This window comes from Netta rufina (assembly GCF_964035555.1).
Source record: "Netta rufina genome assembly, chromosome: 1".
In the NCBI taxonomy this organism is placed as follows: Eukaryota; Metazoa; Chordata; class Aves; order Anseriformes; family Anatidae; genus Netta; species Netta rufina.
The window spans coordinates 66,428,038-66,444,378 of NC_140123.1; positions in this window are offsets into that span (position 1 = coordinate 66,428,038).

Below are 16,341 nucleotides of genomic sequence, written 5' to 3' on the forward strand. Positions count from 1 at the left end.
AAAGTAAATCCCTTGATGCCAACTGAGCTCTTCTAGATTCACTATGGTAGATTTCATTACTGTGGTATAAATGATCAGAGAATTTGACTTCACATATGTCAATAGTTTAAGGCTTGTTCATGGTTTGTGGGTCTTTCTTTGAACAAATGTTATACTGTATGGCCTTAAGAACCATAGAGTTGAGAGCTTTCCTAACAGGAGCAAGGAAGATTCCCTTTAACCAGAAAGCACAAAAGAGAACAAGCCAAGAGAGACTGACTATGAGACAGGCTTGCAACATGTGGAGAGAGCTGTGTGACAGTTTTAAACGACCATCCTCACCCTGACTGCAGAGTTCCTTTCAGACCAATGCATGTTTTATGTTTTCCAACATAAACAGTCAATACAGAGGCTGGACTGAACCTTTACTGGGCAGGATGTGAAAAAAATAGAAATTATATATTATTTCTCTGTAAGAATCAGTAAAACAGAGTCACTGATTTAATTTTTGTAAAACTTTTTGTCACTGGGTACACAGGGCTTATTTAGAACAAGTCCTGGTGCCCTCTGATTCAACACTATTCCCTACAAGCAAACAATTGGGTTTAAATAATCATGTCCCATCTTACTGAAGCTCCATTTTCAGATTATAGAATCATAGAATCATATAATAGTTTTTATTGGAAGGGACCTTAAAGATCATTTAGTTCCAAGCACCCTTCCATAGGAAGGGACACAACACACTATATCAGGTTGCTCTGGGCATCATCTAATCTGGTCTTGAACACCTCCAGGGATGGGACATTCACAACCTCTCTGGGCAACAAGAGCCTCACCACCCTCTTAGTGAAGAATTTCCTCCCAATCTCTAATCTAAATCTCCCCTCTTTTAGTTTAAAACCATTCCCCGTTGTCCTGTCATTATCTGATCAAGCAAAGAGTTGCTCTCCATCTTTTTTATAAGTCCCCTTTAAGTACTGAAAGGTCACAATGAGGCTACCCCGGAGCCTTCTCTTCTGTCAACTGAACAGCCCCAGCTCTCTCAGACTTTTTCAATTAGATAAGCCTGCCTAAACCCTCCCATTTACCCAAGAAAACTTTATGAAGAGTAAGTGTCTGTGTTACCTTTGCCTCTTCCCTAGTGTTTGCCAGACTTGGGAGTAGGTTCATTTTAGGATAGGTAGGTAAGAAAACAGGCAGTTTCTAGTACCCTAGAAGGAAGGGTGAAATCAAGTAAACAGATCAAAGTGCTAGAGAAGGAATGGTCTTCAAAGAACCAGAAAAGGACCCTACACTACTCTTTAGTATTTTCCATACCAATGACAGGCATCTCAAGGATATTTCCATTTAATTTTCTTTTATGAGTAGATAGCAGCAAACAAAAGGTATCAGTTCAAAAAAAATGACAGTCTTTTTAATCCTGCACTCTTTCCATTGCAATTCTACTTCAGGTACACATATTTTTATTTTCTTGTCCTAAAGACAATAAGGCTAGAACCTACAACTCTTCTTTATCTCCTACACAGTTTTGGACAACCAACTATTTAAGATCAAATAGTAAAACTATTTCTACAAGCTGATGGAATTTTCTTCTGCACCTACCTTTTGTTGTCGTGTGTGGAGATAGAAGATTGACAGCATGCCTTACTTTCTCTTAAACATACACTCTCAGTCAAGGACATGATTAGCACATTTTTGCCAATAAAATAGACTAATTTGTTTTTAATAATCAGTCTGTTTTTGCTATATCAGCATGTGATTTAGACACTTGAGGTATTTTAAAAACTGTATCCAGGAGCTCAGTACTACCTATTACATTTGGGGCAAATAAAGCTTTTAGAATAATGTTTGGAAAAGCGGCACCCTGTAAATATAAGGTGGTGTTGCACCATATGGAGACTGTCTCTATGACATATGGTTTGAATTAACAAGTTTAAAACTGTTAGGATCAGTTTTTCTTTCACTGAAGGAAGGAAAAAAAAAAAAAAAAAAAAAAAAAAAAAAGATACATTCAGTTAAATAAGCTTCAGTAGCAGATACAGACCTAGCTTGTGTTAATTCAGTTAAAATACTATTGAGGCTATCTCAGCCTTTCTTTATTATTATTATTATTATTTTTATTTATTTTTATTTTAACAAATATTCTTACCAGCTGCAAATGCATTTTTTTACTATTGGTACAAGAACTATCACCACCACTTTCATTATGATTGTTTTCCTCATTAAAATAAAAGACTGGGCCTGTTTTTGTATTATAGCTGTATGAAAAGACAAGGCTGAATGACGGATGAAAATGAAGGATGGAAGCAGGTCTTCTGATCTCATATAATTGAATCTTCATTGGCTGAATTAATCTGAAAAAAAAAGTTCAAAGTTCTGGGATCCATATTACACAAACATTGTATCGTTTAATGAAAACACTCTTTGAAGTTCCATGCTTGCAGACCACCTGTAGATTTGAAATCTGAAGTCATAGGAAAACTTCCCCAATTGTCCACAGCTATGATATGCCAGTAAGAAAAATAAAAACAGAAAAGGAAGATGTCAATGAATATTTATTTTGTATCAAGATTTCTCATATACACCTATTTTACCCACGTCTATACTAAGACTTCTGGAGCAGCAAGCAAAGCAGTTGGCATAAGCAAATGCATAATATTTTTCATGCGTTTTCTGTCTTTCTCCACAGATTTAATTGTTGCATTTAAAGATGGTTTCAAAGACGAAATAGCCATGAGGTTATCCTTGGTAGTTTCAAAGACAAAATAGACAAGAGGTTATCCTTGGTCCCAAATAAATGTAGCAATACTGTGAGAACTTGCTTTCTTTGAACTCATTTTGCATCTGGAAAAGTTTGACTGTCTACTGAAACAAGAAACAACCACGTCTTATATTAAAATAGTGGCCACAGATAAGAAAAGAAAAAGAAGGAATTTAAATTCAGGGCCATACTCAGGCATGCAGGTTATTGACAAAACAGCGACAGCTTCTTTACTAAATCATGAAAGCCAATGAGTGCTATGTCATTAGCTTCAAAAAGGTAACTTTTCAAAGACATTCATGTTCAGTGAGCCAGAATGGAGAAATGTTAAACAGTATTTTCCTAAGAGTTTTGATCTGGAAAAAAAAAAAATATTGTGGGGGCACACTCTGTATTTCAGCATTCATCAAGCATTATGTCTCCCCTCGGGATTCATAAATATCCAGATTAATTTAGAATTAGAATTAAGAACTAGTGAATAAGAGTGCAGGATCGCTGAATTTCAAGTGCTGCATTTATAGCCTGCTATATAGAGTTCAATGTGTACTGGAAAAAGCTGAGAACCTTGGCCTGAGAACCTTGACTTTTTCTTCAAGTCTTAGAGAGGAATAAAAGTAAACACATTGAAAATGATGTTAGAATAGAACAAGTTTTCTCAACTGCAGTTTACACTTAATTTTCTGATGTTGGAACTGTAGAAATCAGTTCTGTAGATCTACATGGATAATCCGTTTCTGTTTTTCAGATAATTCCTAATGACATCCAAGGTTTTTTTCTGCCTGTGTAGTCAGTTTCTCAGTTTCACACACACATTTTCTAAATCTCATGTTCTGGTTAAGAAAAAAAAAAAAAAAAAAAAAAGTAATCTACTAAATCTGGTTAGCTTATTTAGCTATATGCTACCATTAAATGGAGTCTTTTTCTGGTTTAGAATATCCTATCCCAGGTGCTGCTCCCTAACATTGAATTGCAGCTTATGACTTCTCAAAATAGGGTGCCAGGGGAAACACAGTCCCATTTTTGCCCTGCAACAGAAAAAGTCATCTATGGGAAATAGAGATATCATCTTTAAGGAATAGAATGAAAATTACAAATACTCAAAATATCCTCTCCTTTTTTTTTTTTTTTTTTTTTTTTTTTGAGTAAAATGGCCAAATAATTATTTTATTAATCAGGAAGAAGGAAAACATGTAACTCTTTGGAGTCTACTTTAGTAACAATGTATGACACCAGCCTGTGCGAATGTAAAATATTGGAAAATGTGAGGGAGCAATCCATATCAATTGCAACCATAATGAAATACTTTGCAGTCCACTGATTGCCTATCACAATACTGTTAACAATTTTCAAATAAGCCATTGAAATTTTATCTCATTCTAGAAAATACAGTGTTATAGGATAGAAGAGACTAAGTTCTATAATGTTAAATATATGCATGTTTTGTCATATAATTGCACATATACGTTGCATAAAGGAAATGTAAAAGAATAGAAATGCAAAATGTTACTTATTATTTTATAAAGCCTTTGGGATCTTTGTCTTTTACAGTTTTTCTTCTGAGTGTAGTATAAAGCCCAGTATTTAAAATAAATTAAGCAACATGGTTTCATATGCAAACACTTATTGGAAACCTACAATACAGTGACTCATGCACTCTTTCATGAATCATGAAAGATTCATCCTCTACTTCTACTTTGCATGTGTAAAAATTGCTGAGTTTCAGAAGAAAAGTGGCCCTTACTGTCTTGTACTGGAAGGTACACAAGATACTTCTGTAATTGACTTTCATATATTTGTGTTCTGCATGTCACACTCCATGTGTTCATTTGGGAGTTGTCTGAACAATGCTAAAGCATCCAAATACCACAGATTTATTAAATATATAAGGATAATGGCTACATCTATATGAGTTGTTCTGTATAACTATCTAGCTAGACAGATAGATGAAAAATTTTGGTAAATTAAATCCTCTTCCCTTGCTGATAACACATCTGCCAGCAAGTGTGCTGTGTGACAGACATTCACCCTTCTCTACATCAATACCTGATAGTTAGGCAGAAAAGAGGCAACATCATATTAGCATATCTATTTCCCTCTCTCTCCTCTACAGGTGTTAAATAATTAGTACTGATTGAATTATTCATTGCAAATAATATTCATTGTGAATTTAGCTGTGTGTGTTTTTTTATTATTATTATTTATTATTTTATTTTGCTTACAAATCATTCAAGAGGCAATCCTGGATTCTTCAGATATATTCTTGATTTATAAGTATACAACAAATATTCAGAAAAATCTTTTCTGACCTAGAAAAACACTGGCTCATAAATCAATCTTTTTCAGACAATTATAAGGTATATCTGGCCACTGGAAGTAGATGCTGTGGTTTCTCTGTTCTTGTTGGGAGACTTTAACTTTAAAAAAAGGCAAATGAAAAGTGTTAACTACCAAAAATCCACACCTAAAAAGCTTTCTGTCTTATAACCATTTATGAGACTTTTGAGATTAGCAAATAGAATTTACAGAGAAGCTAAGAAATTTGTGAATATGCTAGTGACCCTGTTAGTCATTTTACACTGCCATTGTGTAATAGTTCAGGTCTAACCAAGTGTATTTGGATAATAGGAGTTATGGTGTGACTGTCTCTGTATTTGTAGTAATTGAGTCCCAACCTAGAATGCAGCTGTAAAGAAGCAGGAAATATAATGGTAATGTAATAGAAAAAATTAGGCAAAACTTTATAGCTTTTTTTTCACAACCCCTTAAAACTGACTGGGAGAATCATGGCTACAGAGAAATATGCCTTTTCTCCAGCATTCTGGATTGAAGCTTGCTGTTGAACTTCAAAGTAGAGAACATGTTTCCTTCATAAGCACTTTAAATTTTCCTCCAGTATACACATATACAGATATACATGCCATCTACCAGTTTAAGCTAGATAGGAACCTCAGAAAATTTGAACTGAGAGAAACTTTAGCAAAATGAAAGAGAAGAAATGTGCTTCTAGGAGGGAATGTTCAGACAACTTCACTATAAAGGTTACTGTTATCCTACAAGTGAGGTATCCCAAAAACTTTTATTAAAAAGAAGTTGCTCTCTGATAAAAAGTTTGTAAGCAGCTTAGAAGTCAAGGGCTGTATACTAGGGAAGGCCATGCACAATTTCTTCTAATCAAAAACATGGAAGAAGTGGATCTTAAAATATCTTCCAGTCACTCAGCACTATATTCAGCCAGCACAGGAGGGAAAATCATAACGAAGTCTATTGCATTCTAGCTTCTTCTGTCCTTATGCATTTTTTTAAAGGCTTCACAGTCTCCCTTACATATGAAAAGAGGAAAAGTCTGCTGATTTTTTATCATTACAGATGAGGAGAAATTCTGCTCAGTTATGGACATCCTGCAGGTTAACCCCTGCCGAGTCTATTTGCTGAGACTTGAGAAGGTTACTGGAGCAGAAATATCACCTACCTTTCTCTACTGAGTGACTACAAGGCTTGAAAAAGTTAAGATTTCAAGATTACACAATATTGAGTTCTATGTGCAGCCTTCCAACTATGTAAATTCCTCACATTTTATAAAATGAAATGCAATCAGGTGGTCTAATGTCTGCTGGCATCCAAAGGTAATTGCTTTTCTTGAAGAAAAATAAATAATAATTTTACAGTATTCAGCACAATGTTTTTTATAATTTACAGATAAGACAGTTTTATTTTGAGTCACTGTGTATTTTAATTGGTATTAGAATCATTGTTAAATTATTTTTTCTCTAAAGTAACTTTAGCTAAGAGTGAAGCCTCTTCATCTTTCTGATGGTGAAGAGCAACAGGGCAAAAAAAACTTCACGACCCTTTGAGCCCATGGACTTTATTTTTTACCATATTGATGTATGTGTTATTATCCTGAATTACAAACATGCTGGTCACCTCGTATGTCTTAGATATTGATATATCTCATGTATTGCATATACCTCATATGCAATAGATATAAAAATCCCAACAAGTAATTGAATAGTTTCTGATGTATAAAAGTTTCTGAACATCAAAGTACTAATGTGACACCTCCAGTCAACTTCCTCATGACAAAGCCAGGTTCAACATGGCAGAATGTGATTGTCCACCTGGTTCCCTAAACAGGACGCCAGAGACAATCAACAGATCTGAAGAGAGCACTTGAAGAAAGGAGATGAATCTTCCCTTACTTATACACACACACACACACACACAATATATATATATATTTATAAGGCAATTTATTCATATTCAAATTTAGTTTTCAGCTACTCTCTTGGCCTACATGGCACAAATCCTTAACAGTCACTTAAGCTACTTGTTGCTATTCTGCTGAACGTCACTCCATCATTTATGCATATATAAATGAGCTTGCATTACTGCTCATTTTAAGGAAGCAGGAAAATAGGCTGCAGTACCTCACTATCACTAAATGTGATATAACTTTGACCATTGCCAAAATGGTCTGTCCCGTTCCTCTGACAATCTTCTCTTCTAGCCAGCCATTTCTTCTGTTTCATCTGTGGTGATCCTGAAAATAAGCTGGGTCACCCACTGTCATTTTGGAGTTAGTTTCAGATTCAGGGAATGAGAATCATTCAGATTCAGGGAATGAGAATCTAAAACAAGGGACACTGGTTGCCAGTTTCAGCAGCATCGGCAGTAGCTAAGATAGAATATGAAACTACACCTTCGGGTTTTGGGTGCTTATTGGTATAACTTGCAGTCTCTGATACCACCAAGCACTTTATGACATTTTTGTAGGCTTTGTCCTGATGCGCTGCATGTTCTCAGGCCCAAGAAGTTGAACCAGAAGAGACAGTGCCTCTGACTCAAGCCATCTTGATGGTGTTTCTCCTAAAGTAAGGAGCAGCAATACTGTCGCCAACTGTGCTTAAGCACAGGAGTGTCCAGCTCATAATTACAGCTCATTCCTATTTATGCAGCATAACTTTTTCTTTCCAGTTCTTTGATCTCACCAGGTCCCATCAAATGTTCAACCTCAGATGGCATTTTTTACCACAAGTCTCAGAACACTGGAATACTTTTTAAATATTTTTTTAAAAACTTCCAGAAAAATCTGCCTTTTAAAATATAGTGTTTTACTTTTTGCCTAGTAAACTACTGAGAAGCTGAAGACAGGACTTATGTTTATTGCACTGAGACAGGTTTTTGAGCAGAAATTCTCTTAAATTGAGGCCACAATATATACTTTTTTATCATTCCCTTTTGATTGTTTTACACTATGAAGCTGTGTGTAGTCCTGTTATTATTTGCACAGGCTCAACAATGTATTCTTCTGACCACACAAAATAGTTTTGTAGTCAGTGTTGTCCTCTATGAGGGGTTTTGAAAGGTGATACTCCTGCAATGTTGTCATTTACACTAGGCAGTGCTCTGGGTTTAACTTATCCCAAGGCATGCCATTTGCCAAGCAGAAATAAAATTCTATGCCATAACACAGCAATTTAATCTTCCTATAAAATTTATGTGTATTTCTAAATTTGTATGAGTATTTTTAAAAGTCCTTTTCGTATGAGGATTTTCATATTATGCATTTCTCTGTGTCCCTGGGCACTTTATGTAAAGTTATTTTCTTTTTGATATTGTCTTGATGAGCAATCTCTTGTTCCTTGGGAAAACAAACAAGCAAATAAATAAATAAATAATTTTGCTTCCACCATTACCTTTAAACGTTCACCACTGGAAATAACAATTGCATACCAAGACTGGTACTCGAGGCTTAACCTAAAGTGCTTTTTATTAGTACTTGTGATGGTGTCTTTACTGCTATCCTAGAACACAGACACCTTAGCAACTCTTAGACTTTCTGTACTTGCTTTGGACTTACAAGCATATATATATATATATATATTCTGTATTTTATTACAAGTAGCCAGATAATTTTAATGGACGATCATCTAAATCCACCGAGTTCTATGGGGGATTAAAGTGAGGTGCCTTGCTTTTGTTCATGCTAGCCTTAGAACTTCTGGCAAAAACAATTAATAACCATATGGGTATTTCTGCAATCATGACCAGACTGTTAGAGATGTACTATTAGTCTTTTTTTTTTTTTTTTTTTTTTTTTTTTAGTTATAGTTTTACAGGTTCCTAATGTTGACAAATACAGACCGACTTCTGACTTGGAATCTGTTTGAAAATGGAGGTTTTTGAATTTCTAGACTATAAAGAAAACTGATAAACAAATTTACATTTGTCTTACATTTCTTTTCTGACCCAGTACCTATTTTCTACATTGAATAGCTTTTAGTTATTCAAAGTATGAAAGAAAAGTATGAAATACTGTGATTTGCCTTCTATTCTAATAATATATTTATATCATTTAGTCAGTTAATAACTTCATGACTGAACTACTGCTTGGTTGTCCACTATGCTTTTCTTTAATTTTTATTTAGCTGTTCCTTATACTTTTTCCACCTAGATGCAAAATTGAAAGGATATATCCTTCTAGATATTCTATAGAGTGGCCAGACCTGTGTCAATAACTTACTAAAAGCTTTCTGAAAATAGATCCAGCTCTTTATTTTACAGATCTTGTAAAAGCAGATTATTTTATTTGGACTCAGTCCACTGAAGTAATTAAATTCAAGTCTAACTTGTGAGTGACACATATCTAAATCTTCCCAAATGTCTAAATTACTCAATCACTTGTATAACTGAAAAAAATAAAAAAAATAAAAAAATAAAAAGTGGGAATTAATTGATATTTTTGGAAGATGACGTGGATATTATGGGTCTCCTACATTGGGAAATAAATATTTATAAAAATAATTACAGCTTGAATTAATTTTTTCCTCACCTGAGCCATCTGAAAAATCTCCAGGACCTCAGCTACTGCTGCTGAAAATACATAGTACATTTTAAAATATACAGAAGTGACTTACATAATGATTTTTATTTTTGATTTCAAGTCCTTTGAAATAAACATGGAAATTATTCCTCAGTAGAATGCAATGACAGAGCATTTTGATTTTGCCTAAAACTACTAGCGACTCCATACACAGAATGCAGCACTCCACAGTTACACATTGAGCTTACCAGACTCTTACATACATCATAATTGTGCTTTATTACACAATGAAAATACAGATGCAAAAGCCACGTCAGCAATTAAGCATATTTGTTTTGTAGTATGCATTATTGTATATACAGATAAATTTTATAAATATCATAAGCATATAAAAACTTACAAGCTAGCAAAACTGGACACCAATACTCAGAAACTGAAAATGATACTAACATGTTATTTGTAATCGTAATAATGTAAAAAAAAAAAAAAAAAAAAAGATTATTTTATTTCTTTTATGCAGGTAGGACCTGGAAGACAACTCTTACAATACGAAAACAAGTTGTTCAACCTACTTAATTTATCAAAAAGGCAGACGAGGAAGCATTAGAACACTGTGTATAGAAAGGCAAAAAAGACATTGGGATATATGAAAGGCTTTTCATTCTAATTAATATTAAATATCTATTAGTTGGAAGATGATGCTAGAAAAATTCTGCCTTGGAATAAAATTCATTATCCCAGTAGAAAAGGGAATTAAAAACTGTAATGGCTTAGTATGATTTAAGTACAGTCACCATTGCCTGGAATCTTTCAAAGTAGATCTTTCAAAACACTAGTGTTGAATATAACACTGCTGCCTGGGTTTTCTAATGATATGGTTGTGTTTTTATCTATTCACCTTTGCTATATACCGACAGGTATCTGTAAATCTCTTTCTTCATTCTCTTCCTTCACAGAAGAGCAGGAAGCTTTGCATGAATGCATCCATGGAAGTATGCATTCACCTTCAGATTAGGACATAAACTGCAAGTAATATCTTGTGCTGGTAAACACAAATAGTCTTATTCAAAAGCCTTGAAGGATTTTTCTATTGACCAGATATATTCCAATGTTCAGGTGATTGCTAAAACTGGATTAAGTAAAGAACTTACCTACAAATACATATTAGCTGAGTTTTTAGAGGGTTTTTATTACTCTAGCACAGAAAAAGGAATTCCTTTGGTCTTATGATTATTATAGTTTTAGAGAGTTTAAATATATGGGTCCACATGTAAAATAGTGGTGTCCACTATACTCAATAAAGAATCAACCCACATAGTTCGTGAAGACCAGGAGGTATCTGAGCTGAGAAAATGTAGGTAGACACCTCCTTCAGAGTGAACTGAATAGCTATCTTCAACTGTATAGACTAAATTTGCAGTGTTGTGGGAACTTGTGTACATAGCTCAGATGGAGACACTTATTTAGTTGTCTACAGGTTGTAGTTTATCCAGCCTTGTTAGGAATGCACAAGCATAATGATCTTAATCATCTGACGTGGGTTACAGGGTGTTGAAAGCAGTCAAGTATCATCTATTGTCTTCTAAAGCACAAATTCTTTCAGGTTTTCACTAAAACACAGGTTGCTGGGCTCAGTGAAGTGACCACTACAGCTATGTGAAATTTAGTGGTGTGTAATACTTAAGAGATAAGAGTAAATGATCTCTTCCATCTTTAAATGGTATTGTGGTTGCTGAAGCCTGAAATGATGGCTGGTGACTTTTTTGTTGTTGTTTTTGGTTGGTTGGTTGGTTGGTCGGTTTTGTTTTATTTTGGTTTTGGTCAGAGCATATTGTTAGTTTGAAAAGAAAACAGAATAAAAGTTCATGGTGTTTCTTTTTATATTTATTTAGAGATGTTGGCATTATAGTCCTGCCAAAGACATGGTTAGACATGCTCTTTTCCTTTTCTATTAATAAAGAGCTCCTCCTTAGAAAATGTTTCTCTACAGAACTTATCAGCTCTGAAATTTACAGTTAGTTTATTCTCTGAACTAGCTGTCCTAAAAGATGTTTGTTGGAATAGTGCCCAAGAAACTAAGATAACCCTTGGGAAAATAAATGTTTCCAAAAGTATTTAATACTTAGCACCTATTAGATTTTTACTTTTCCAAAGTACAACCCAAAATTTCACAGCTAACATTAACTACATTACTACTTGTAAAGTGGCATCATTTCAGGATGCAAATGTTTATACAACCTATTTTCTAAGAAACTACAAGTATGGGGTTTTCAATCCTTCAATGAAAAGTTTTTTGTTTTGTTTTGGTTTGGTTTGGTTGTTTGTTTGTTTTTTGTTTGTTTTGTTTTTGGTTTCCCAAATAATACAATCCTAAACTTGAACTTAATACATGAATTCAGTTGAAGTGATTCTGTAGAGGCTCTTGGCTTGTTTGGCACCACATCATCTTATACAGGTGGAAACTCCAATCAAATCTTCCGAACATGCACGTTCATGCTTGTCTTGTTAGAATTACTCCCAGAGACTTGAAAGTTTCCCATTAAATACAGTGTTCTTTTCACCTGACCTACCTGCAGACTGGATATATAAATAGTTCAACGATACCTATCTTATCAGAATAACATGAAAAACATGAAATAATGACAATGTCTGTAAAAGGAAGGAAAACAGTAATGGAGTAGAAAAGAGAGAAAAAAAAAGGAATAATGAGATGGGAGAAAGTAATGACAAGAATGAGAGAAAAGGAAAGTGAGACTGTGGTGTTATATCCCTGTACGGTTAATCAAGTGAAGTTTTATTTGATATAAAATGTGTAAGGTCATCTTCAGGCACTAAGTATGCAACAGAATACAAGGCAAAGACTGATAACACTCTCAGCTAGAAAATTCAATCTACATGTTAAATTTAACCTATGCACAGTTAGGAGCTGCCTCCCCTGACTTCTTCTCCCAAAGGTATTTGTTATGCTGAAGATCCTTAGTTGCAGGAGAAGAGGGGAAACAAATAAACCATTGATGCCAAATGATTTTTCAGTGCCAAAAGTAGGATGGAGCCTGGAGGATGAGTTAGATGTTTGGTGTGGATTCAAGCCCTGAGATTCAGATATTAGTCCAGTACTCTTGATCCCAATGAACTGAGGAGGGAATTTAAATAAAAAGGTCCTATTACAGAGTTCTTGAAATACTATATTTGTCCTGACTAAAGCAAAACTTATAATAATGATGAAGTCGAACATTGTTTTACAAATTAAGTTGGAACAAATATTTTGAGGTTTGGATTTGGTTTTAGGTAAGGATTTGTGTGAATAATAACTAAGAATTATTTCAGGTAGGACTCCCCCTTCTCTGGTGTCTTGTTGTTAATGTGTTCCTGAATTGTTGTTCTTTTTTTTTTTTTTTTTTTTAATAAGTTTGTTCTTGCTGGTTGCTGAGTGAGAGACATACATTAACATGGAAGGTGGTGAAACCAGCTATATGAAAAGGGCTATCAAATGTTGAACAAACACAAAAATGATCTGTGGCATTTGCAGTCATCATAGGACTACTTGTCACAAATGCAGGTAGAACAGTTTCAAACGGAAGTGTGGTTTCAGAGTTACCACTGTCTCTTTTATTTCTGTAGGGGGTTCACTCAAAAGACACACTCTGCAGGACCGAGTAGAAAAAGCTTCGATTAGGACTGTACAGTATGTGACTAAAGGATTTGTTAACCTTAGTGCTTCAAAGCACACTTGAAAATAAGATTTAAATGGGCTCTTTCTTTTGTGGTTCTGTAGTGATAAACGAGTTCTCCATGCACCACTGCTCATGATTACTACCTCTCCAATGTAGTGACTCTGGATGAACGCTAGATCAGTCTAAGTAATGTCCAGCACATTTCATCCATACTAAATAATGTATGTCTTGGCAGGCCTCTCCATTTTGCTTAGGAAAAAAATACAAGTCCAGTCATAGCTTTCCCAGGGTTATATCATTAATCTTCAGGTACTCCAAAGGATTTGAAAGCTTTTACCAGTAAAGAAGGGAAGAGGAAGCCCAATGGGTAATTGTTTTTGTTTATTTGTTGTTTCTTCTTCCCCCTTCCCCCCTCCCAAAAAAAAAAAAAAAAAAAAAAAAAAAAAAAAAGATGTGGATTTAAGATTAAATTATGGTTTACTTTAAGGTTCACTCATAAGATGTGTTTCAGAACCCTTATGTATGTATCTCTCTAAGAAGCTTATCTCTTAATGATCAGTTTATGAATTACTGAAATAATTCATGACATGCCCTTAGGATCAGTATCTTTAAATGTGCTTGTGGTAACATCACTCATGTGATTCATTTCAATATATCAAGTGGAACCATCCAAATACATAAAGTTATTCACAGGAGTAACTGCCTAGCAGATCATTTACTATTCATGGTTCAAATTAAGTGGAATACCTCTTTTGCCACTGAAGCCCCCTGAATACATTATTTTTAGGGTTCTTCTGATTCTGACAACAGTGCATCATTAGTAATGCTGGATGTGACTATTCCTCCTTCACTCCCTCCCTCTCTCCCTCCCTCTCTCTCTCTCTCTCTCTTTCTCTTCATATAAGAAAAGCTTCCAAAAATTTATTCTTCCTCAAGAGTGAAGTACTCTGTTCTACAAATGGCACTGGCAAATGTCTGCCCTTCAAATTTTGCATGAACCACCACTTTCACAACTTGTCTATAACTGATAGCTCTTGGTCCTGGTGTCTTATCACTCAAATCAGGACTTTCTACCCTGATGGCTTCCTTTTCCTCCTCAAGAACTGATTGGCCTTTCAATTTAAGTAAAAAAATGTAGACCCTAAACATTTAGAGCTTTGCCTCTGCTGCTTGTTAATGCTGCTGTTTTATCTATAGCCCTTGGACAGCTCAGTTTAGTCACTCTGTCTGTCTATCTGGCTGACTACTTATCCTATTCTATTCTCTTCTCCAGACAAGGCTTTTTTCATGGATATGCACACGGTAAGCACCAGCATACTTCTGTTTGTACTCTTCTCAATTAAAAAAAAAAAAAAATGTAGTAAACATATTGGCAACATCTGGAAAACATTTGCATTATTTCAGTATAAATATTGCATATGCCTTGCATGAATTTTAATAATAAGAATTTACTTCAGTTTATGTAAATGACAGTCTTCCTACATTTGCAGAAATATTTTTAATATCTTTATTGAAGATTTGGATGAGGGAATTGAGTGCACTCTCAGTAAGCTTACTGATGACACCAAGTTGGGGGGAAGTGTTGATCTGCTGGAAGGTAGGAAGGCCCAGCAGAGGGACCTGGACAGGATGGGTAGACGGGCAGAGGCCAATGGGATGAGGTTCAATATGACTAAGTGTAGGATCCTGCACTTTGGCCACAACAACCCCATGCAGTGCTCCAGGCTTGGGGGAGAGTTGCTCGAAAGCTGTGCAGAGGAAAATTTTTTGAGAATGCTGACTGATGCTCACCTTATCATGAGCTGGCAGTGTGCTCATATGGTCAAGAAAACCAACAACATCCTGGCTTGTATCAGGACTAGTGTAACCAGCAGGACCAGGGGGGTTATTACCCACCTGTACTCAGCTCTGTTGAGGCTGCACCTCGAGTACTGGGTTCAGTTTTGGGTCCATCACAACAAGAAGGACATTGAGGCCCTGGAATGTGTCCAGAGAAGGGCTACAAAGCTGGTGAAGGACTGGGAACACAATTTCTAGGAGGAGCAGGTGAGGGAACAGGGGTTGTTTAGTCTGAGGAAGAGAATGCTCAGGGGAGACTTATTGTTCTCTCTAACTACCTGAAATGAAGTTGTGGGGAGCTGGGAATCATCTTTGATCACGGGTAGGACCAGAGGGGATGGCTTCAAGTTGTGTCAGGGGAGGTTCAGGTTAGAAATTAGGAGACTTTTCTTCTCAGGAAGAGTGGTCAGGCATTGGAACGGGTTGCCCAGGGAAATGGTGACATCACCGTCCCTGGGGGTGTTCAAGGAAAGGCTGGACATGGTGCTTAGGGACATGGTATAGTGGGTGACATTGGTGATAGGGTGATGGTTGGACCAGAAGATCTTGGAGGTCTTTTCCAATCTTAATAGTTCTGTTCTGTTGTGTTCTATCCTATCCTATCCTATCCTATCCTATCCTATCCTATCCTATCCTATCCTATCCTATCCTATCCTATCCTATCCTATCCTATCCTATCCTCTTATTCAAAGGAAGCTGTAAAATAGAAAAAAAAAAAAAAAAAAAAAAAGTAATGATGGAGTTAAAATAGTAATGGCTGGGCAATGAATGCAGCTCTATCTAGTCTAGAATAGTTTATCTAGTTTTCCAAAAGCTACCACCTATAAAAAGGGAGATCACGATTTCCAGAGAAGTAGTTTACATGAATTAGGCTGGAGCACATTGTATTTCTACCTAGTCTTAATAAACATATATGATAAAAAGACAGTAGATACAGCCAGAGAAACAGAAAGAAGGTTGATGTGATAAGAAACAACAACAAAAAGCCACACCTTTACCAAGGTATTACAAAGGCCCATGGAATCGTAGAATCATAGAATGGTTTGGGGTGGAAGGGACCTCAAAGATCATCTCTCCCAACAGGCAGGGACACTTTCTACCAGACCAGGTTGCTCAAAGCCCCATCCAACCTGGCCTTAAATGATTCCATGACCTGGCCTTAAATAATTCCATGGATGGGGTATCTACAGCTTCTCTGGGAAACCTGTTCCAGTGACTCACCACCCTCTAAGTGAAAAATTGCTTTGTTATACGTAATCCAATGC